This window comes from Gadus chalcogrammus, chromosome 8 (genome assembly GCF_026213295.1).
Source record: "Gadus chalcogrammus isolate NIFS_2021 chromosome 8, NIFS_Gcha_1.0, whole genome shotgun sequence".
Classification (NCBI taxonomy): Eukaryota; Metazoa; Chordata; class Actinopteri; order Gadiformes; family Gadidae; genus Gadus; species Gadus chalcogrammus.
Window position 1 is genome coordinate 1564572 of NC_079419.1, and position 6911 is coordinate 1571482.

The window sequence follows — 6911 nt, forward strand, 5'->3', positions numbered from 1 at the left end:
CTCATTTCTCAGAAGAGGCAACTTTCCCCTTTCCTGCAAGGGCTCAACCAATCCGAATGCAGCATCCCAGGTTCAGGGTGCATTCCGTTCCGTCGGAACTCACCGTGTAGTCAGTCCGACAGCTCCTGGTATTATTGCGTGACGATGTCTGTAAGGTGTATTGTTAGTTATCCTTGTGACATAGTGTTGCTCTCTGTTATTGTGGTGTGAGGATGTGTGTAAAATGCATTGCTGGTGTCTGTTTGTGATGTACAGCTTGGACAGTAACAGTTACTAGCTTACTCACTGTGTGCTATGTATGTAATGGCTCAATACAACTAGAAATGTCTAATCAACTAACCACGGCTCATTGAGAAATAGTGTTAACGTAAACTAGCTTTAGTTGCTCGCTGAATCAAAATTCATTAGGATGCTAATGCTTATAGGCCACAGGTAAACAAGACAAGTTTAGTGATATAGCGCCAGTCAAACATAAGGACGTGCATGAAATAAACTAATGATGTCAGGTGACACCAATTGCTTCATTTCTGTCAGGAGAAGTACGCTTTCCGTTGTTCATTTGACAATAACTTGAATTGACTGAACTTGTGGACATTGAGTCTTAGCTCATTTTAATGGCATGGATATAGTGATAGCAAGAATGGAGTTTAATCACAGAACTTGATGGCAGTTGCTTTCTGTTTAGAGCACAATCTCATTCTCAATTGCATCAATTAATTGAACTATCATTTTATTCATCCTATGCCATTGGGCATTCAAGTCAACCAGTTTCATCAGGTATCACTTCTTTAGCCATTAAAAAAAGGCAAACTTTATCAAACTCTCTCGTCAGGTGCAGGCTAAAGACCAGTTAGGTAGACTGTACAAGGTTTTAATAACACCCTTGAGCTACTGTTGTGTCTCCATCTTTCTGTCTTTCTTTCTCCCTGACTGTCTGTCCATGTGTCTGTGCGTCCATTGAAAGCATATCTCTCTAAATTGGGCACCGATTTGCACCATATTTTCTCAGTATGGAGGCAATAACACACTCATTACATTTTCATGTAATTAAAATGTAACTAGCAAAGGATAAGTGTCGTATTATCAACCATCAATTGATTTTAACCCTAACTATTATTAATATTATCTTAACTTAATAATAATTAGTCCATAAATAAGAACTTTTTTTGAAGTGAAACATTATTATTTTTAAGAATGATTAAATTGTTATGTAGGCCTAACCATGGACTTATCCGTAAAACGGAAACAAAATTGATTTATTGTACAATGTAATAATGTTTAAAACATCCTTCTCAGAACTGGAATGTTTAAGTTCCCAGAATGCACCACTTCCCTCCAGTGATGGCTCATCAATCGGAATGCAACATCCGCTGGCATGTTGGCAATGCTAGCATCATCAGTGATGCGTGAGGTAATGGGCCTATAGGAAAGGCAAGTCAAGGAAGGCAAAGGGCAAGGCCAGTGCTTTATAAAGGAAGGAAATCCCATGAAATAAACGATGGCTGGCAGGTGACAACATTTGGTTCATTTCTGACAGGAGAAATTAGCTATTTCTTTCTTCATTATACAAGAATACATTAAATAACTGTAATCATGGTGTCCTGTCTGGGATCCATCAGAACATTGATCCGTATCTGATGTTAATTGAGGGGACATGGAAAAGGGAATAATGGAATTTCCATTAATGATCACTTTACGATTGGAAAAAAATCATAAATAAAGGATCATGACGTATGTCATCATAAAGTAATTTCCAGACATGGGAGGGGCTTGCTGTTCAAACCACAATGTCCTTCTGAGTTATCATCAAAGTGGCATGCATGCATAGCGCCATACTTATGATCCGGTCCGTCAGGTATCACTTGTATTGACCATCATTGCTATGCTGATGACACGGAGATCTATGTATCTCTATCACCAAATGACTATCGACCCATAGATCTGCTGTGCCAGTGCATTGAGCAAGTCAAAGACCGGATGTGCCGAGATATCCTTCAAACTAAATGAGGAAAAAAACCGAGATAATTGTATTTGGTGCTAAAACGGAAAGGCTTAAAGTGACACAACACCTTCACTCTATGTTCCGGAAAACCTCAATCAAAGCCAGAAGTCTAGGGGTTATCATGGATTCAGATTTACATTTCGACATATCAAATCAGTTACAAAATCTGCATATTATCACCTTAAAAATGTAGTAAGACTTAGAGGGCTCATGTCCACCGAAGATTTACAAAAACTCGTACATGCTTTTATCACTTTTAAGCTTGATTACTGCAATGGTCTCCTTACAGGTCTCCCAAAAATGTTTCTTCAATCGTTACATTGGCTTCCTGTAGGTCAGAGAATTGATTTTAAAATCATGTTACTAACCTATAAATCCCTGCATGGTTTAGGGCCAAAATATTTAACAGATATACTTCCACTCCATAAGCCTTCTAGAACACTAAGATCTTCTGAGACAAATCTGTTAATTATCCCCAGAGTAAACACGAAACATGGGAAAGCAGGATTTAGTTACTATCCAACAAATAGCTGGAATTACCTCCCTGAGGATCTAGCCTTAAAAAAAGGCAAATTCCTTCCAATCTGGCTGACTGTCTGTCCGAGTGTCCGTGTGTCCATCAATAGGGTATCTCACAAAGTCGGGCACGGATTTGCACCAGAGTTGCTTGGTATCGGTTATGGGTAGGGGTGGGCAGATTGATCCAGACACATCGATACTAAACATAATACATCTAGTTTTTGAAGATTAATTCTAGCGTCAGTAGGATCAATAGCAGTGTTTCAAATTCTCTTTTCTAAGTTCTCTCCCTTTCCCAAAGAGTAAAACTCCCTTTGCAAACAACATTTTATTGTCATCTCACAGGCACCGCAAGGTGTGTTGGAAAGCTGTTAAAAGACTATATTATACTTATACTTGAATCAAAAGCTATTATGTGGAACGGGCGGATCATAAGCTCATCTCTTTAAGGCTATAGTTGAAATGTTCCGTTCAGGGGGGACATTGCAACATGGCTCCATACCTTACTGAAGCCTCAAAATGTTGACAGACTTGTTATAATGACTGTGGTTCACATTTTATGAAACATACCCATCCCTCTCATCTTACGCACGAAGACCAGACAAAGAGGAACTTGTTTAAAGGTTGTTGAAGTAAGAGAATTCAACTCGAGACTGAAGTTGTTCGCTTCTAGGTTCAGTGTCTGATTCATGATGCTGTTGCATTTAAGCTAAAATCAGGAGTGTTCTCTTGCTGTGTCCAAATTTCATATTTTCTGTTGCAGTTCCTTTTGCATGGAGTAAATAACTCCAATCAACGTTTCGATTGAAAACGTTGATTGACGTTGTGATTCTCATTTGATCAAGAATCGCGCAACCCTACAGTGACGTTTTACTCTAATCAAAAGCATATTCTTTCCACATATAGTAGCTTGGTGGTGAAGTTGTACTGTGAATAGGTGGAAGGTACATAGAGGTAGTAGGGCTATTTTTAAGTTCTCCACAATAAAGAGTGTATATTTCTGTTTTTTGCCCTAATTTGTCCTGTGTTTTAACATCCATTCAGTTGAAAGCAAATGGCTTGCTACATACATGCTTCAGTTGGGAATCAAACCTAGGTCTCGCAGCTGGCAGGTTGACATGATCGACTACCATTCACCTTTTAATGTTTGCTAACCTTTGGCATAACTTCACATTCACCGGCAGAATATATGCAATGTTTGTAAAGGGTCAATGACCATTGATGTCAGACTTGCTCCGATCACGTAGTCTTCTCTTGCATGTCCTATGGCCTTCTGGTGTCATTAACGTGTCACTGGAAAGGTTAATACATGATGACGCTTCATGGACAAACAGCTTACTGGGCGGAGTTCTGTGTTCTTAAGACATCCCTGGATTCTGTAATTGGTCTACTGTCTGTAGTTGATGTTTTAAATTGATCTATAGTGTGCGTTCACACTATAGTACCCAGGTTTGAGTGTTTTCAAGCATATTGGAGGAGAAGGGTCTCTCTTGTGAACAACAACGTAGCTTCCCGCCAATTCCTTCTCAACCATGGCCGAGATACTTGCTGTGGAAGTACCAGAGATGTCATGGGTTATAATATCATCCGGATATATCACACTTCGGCCTTGATATTATATGTGTAGCGTAGTATACGCTACACGTGAACCTCCTAAGATGGCACAATTTGATTGAGATCTCAAACTCAGGATATTGTTTTCATTGCAGAATGTCCCGCTTTGCAAGTGTTTCAGAGGAAGAAATTCAAGAAATTCAACAAAATGCTATCCCTAAAAACACATAAGAGCAACACAATATGGTCTTCACGTTTTCAAAGGTAAAATGTGCTTATTATTTATAAAACAGCAAGTAAAAAAATGAATTTAATGGAGAGCGCTCGTGAAGGTCATCTCTTCACGCTAATAAAAACAAATAAACCGCTAATAAATACTAATAAATCCCGGCAAAAAGTGTTATTTTGTTTACTTTTGGAGTGTTCATATGTAGTATATACTAAAACAATTATTCACCTCAGGCTCCGTGAATAGTGGGGCTATTCCCAACTATTCACTTCGCCTTTGGCAAATAATTATTATAAAGATATTATAGGGACCTGGGAGTGTGCAAACTGCAACAATCACATAATCACATCGTCCGCATGTAACAGGTTTTTGGCCATTCATAAATTCGAAAATTTGCCTCTAGTCATGTCTTTTCATTGACTTTGTATGGATTTGCACCTTCATCTTTGGTGTGACAGTGTATCGCGTGCGAGGGCAATATGAGTTTCTGTTTGATTGTTTCTGTGTTAAATGTAATGGGGAGAGTGAGTATGGCAACAAAAAAAGGAATTATCCACAAATTAATTAAAATGTTTATAACAGGTAACAGGTACAAATAAAGTAAAAAAAAGAAAAGAAAAAACAAGAAGAAAAGAAAAAAACTCGAAATAAAGCTTATTTTTTCTATGACACGTAAATGACAAAAATTTGTAATAAATGAGTGGAGAAACATAACAAACTACAAAATGCAATTCCTGCAGAAAATGCTTCGAGTGTTGTAGCGCAAAATCAGGATGAAAATGTTTTAGTAAAGCCACTTAATTTAAGACGTAAAGAAATGTTAAACGGTTTATATCAATGAAAAGAGTCTAAATGGAGTAAACAATGTAAACCAAGAATGTAAATAGTGAATACATTTGAGATAAAAGAACGAATAGCTGAGCAGTTCCGATAAAGTGTGTGTGTGTGTGTGTGTGTGTGTGTGTGTGTGTGTGTGTGTGTGTGTGTGTGTGTGTGTGTGTGTGTGTGTGTGTGTGTGTGTGTGTGTGTGTGTGTGATCTTTCATGTGACACGTTTGTGTAGATAGCATGACGTTAAAAATATCATTTTCAAGCATGTTTTTAGCATTGAGCTTCTACCGGGAGTACACCGGATATGTAGCAATCGCCTAGCCTCTAGACATATAAACAGGGGTCCCCATACACACAAACACCTGATACCTAACATATTTCCAATTGATTAATCATTTTAGTGTAAAAAGTGTAGAAATAAATAACGTAACCGTTGAACACCTTTACAGCAAAATTACGAGAATACAGTACAAAGCGAGCCCAGAGGAACTTCATCTCGGCCAGAGGCAGAAAGACATCTATGATCTGAATTAGTGACTTTCACATATTTCTATGCATGTCAAGGGTACATAGTCAAATTGTCAAAAAATTTCGGTGCTATATTTTTACATTGTTTTAATTATGTATTTTTTATTCTACTACGGTCCCACACTGGCTGCTCAGCCCTTCCACATTTTCCTCCCTGGGAACATGTACTTACTTTACCATCTTATCTTAACTATTGCTAAGATGAACCTTTGTGTGTTAATATATTCCTCCCTGGGCGATGTCTCGGTGGTCTTGGTTCACATCCTCCGCAGAGCGAACCAGGTGAGGAAACTCCAGAGCAGCAGAGAGGCTGAGGGGGGGGGGGGAAGAGACATCACACCTTTATACTTATTCGACTTTTGAGTTGAGTTATTATTTTCTTCCGTCCAGAAATAAATTGTTGGACTCCTCTCACGATTACAAACCATATATAAATGCAATTCATACCAAACCATATGCATATTCAACTGCCATTTGAGGAAATGGTTAATGGTAAACGTCAGGATCTGTGTTTCTGTTGCTATACCTGATGGCTGAGGAGTGTGTCCCATTGACAAGGGACATACGTCACCTACACCAGTAGGCCTACTGTCTGGCTCTAGCCCATTGATCCTTCGCACTAACCCCAATCACTCGCATCTTCCCCTCTCTCGGTGGCAATGTCCAAACTCGCTCACTTGTGTGCTCAGTCCCTACTCCCTTGATAGGGAAGACTATATCGTTTATGAAGGGTATTATAAAAGGGGATGTGCACTACAGCCCATTAGATTATAATTTATCACAACACAAAAACTCTGTAAGCCGTTGTGGAATGTGTGGGGAGGATGGGTGGTTAGGAGGTGTCATATTACACCACCAGGTGTGAGTGTGAGTAGCGGTTACAAGACGTTTTGAAAACCGGCCTCTTCTGACATCACAAGTTGGCCTGTGTCAACCTAGATGTGTGATAGATGGATGAGTCTACCAGCCTACCCAGTGGACATTAGCAAACGTTGCTCATCTATCGTACATCTAGGTGGACACGCCCCCACCGATTTTCAGAACGGCTTGTAACGACTGATCACACTCCCCTTTACGCAGCCTCACCCGACCTGACACAGACTGGCTAGGGTTGGGTCAGGCTGCACACCTTCGGTGTATTCAATGGGCCCAGGTTAACCCAGCAATCCCCCTACACACTCAGGGAATCTCTGACGAACCAGTTCTGAACAGCTGCCTAGACTGTTACCATTCAACCTACGCTGCAAAA